This window comes from Aquarana catesbeiana, linkage group LG03, assembly GCF_042186555.1.
Source record: "Aquarana catesbeiana isolate 2022-GZ linkage group LG03, ASM4218655v1, whole genome shotgun sequence".
Classification (NCBI taxonomy): Eukaryota; Metazoa; Chordata; class Amphibia; order Anura; family Ranidae; genus Aquarana; species Aquarana catesbeiana.
In genome coordinates this window covers 544,761,627-544,762,841 of record NC_133326.1, presented here as the reverse complement: position 1 = coordinate 544,762,841, position 1,215 = coordinate 544,761,627, and positions in this window count along the sequence as shown.

Here is a 1,215-nt window from a genome sequence, read left to right as displayed (position 1 = left end):
ACAAAGTGGACTTCATTACTGCTTTAACCAGAAAGTAGGAGGGAAAGTACAGAGGAAAGTCCTCTCTGATGAGGTGTTCTAATGTGCTGCCAAGGAAGGGGATGTTTGGGGTATCAGCTTCTCTGATCATGTGATCGTATAACCTAATACAATTCCTGGAGAGCAACTACCAATCAGCAGATCGGAGGGCACAGTATGAGATGCACGTTGTAGCTTCCCTCATCACGTGAGCCGGCGCAGCGGGACTGGAACGCGCATTGGGCAGTCCAGCGGGGGCGCGCATAGCTCGGAGTGGGGAAGGCGGCCTACCAAGTAATATGGATAGAGGGCGCTCATAGCATGAAATCTTCGGAAAGGTCAAGGGGCGCGCATAGTTCGTAGAAGGCGGCGTACCTAGTAACACTATGGTGAGGGCCGGGTGCGCGCATAGCCCGAAGTGATGGGGCGGGGCCGGGAGCGCGCTCTGATTTTGTAGTTTCGGTTTCCTGGATGAGGCTGATGCCGGGAGTAGAAGAAGAAGGTCCGGGGTGGGGAAATAGATTTTGTTGGGGAAATCGATCCGGTCACTCCTGAGCTCTCCTTCTCCCACCTCCAGTCTGGATCGGACAGAAGCTCCACATCTGCAGATTAGATCGGTGGGGTTTCAGAGCTTCTACCAAATCCTAGGAGGGAGTCAGGGAAAGCCACATCTGCAGATTTTAGCGACGCAGATTTGTTAATCGGATTAGAGAGAATTCACATATATATTCGGGATATTGCACTGAAATCTTCGGGGGCCACATATCTGCCAATCATATTGAATAGATTGTGAGAATCGGACAATCGAAGGCTGTAGGGATCAGAGGATCGTAGATTGTAAGGACGGTAGATTGCAAGGATCGGACAACCATAGATTGTAAGGATCAGATCAAAAGGTAATAGAATTCAAGGATCAGACGATTGTAAGGACGGTAGATGGCAAGGATCGGACAACCATAGATTATAAGGATCAGATCGAAAGGTAATAGATTGTAAGGATCAGGCGATCATGGTTTTTGTAAGGATCAGATCGGGCGATTGTAGGAATGCAGATTAAATCATTGAGACTTGACTTGGATTGAGGGGGGATTTGGGGGTCACCAATCTGCCTGGTAGATCGGAGTGATAGAACAGCTAACATTGTAGATTAATTTATATAGAACTAATTTCAAATTAAAGATTATTATAATTATTGGA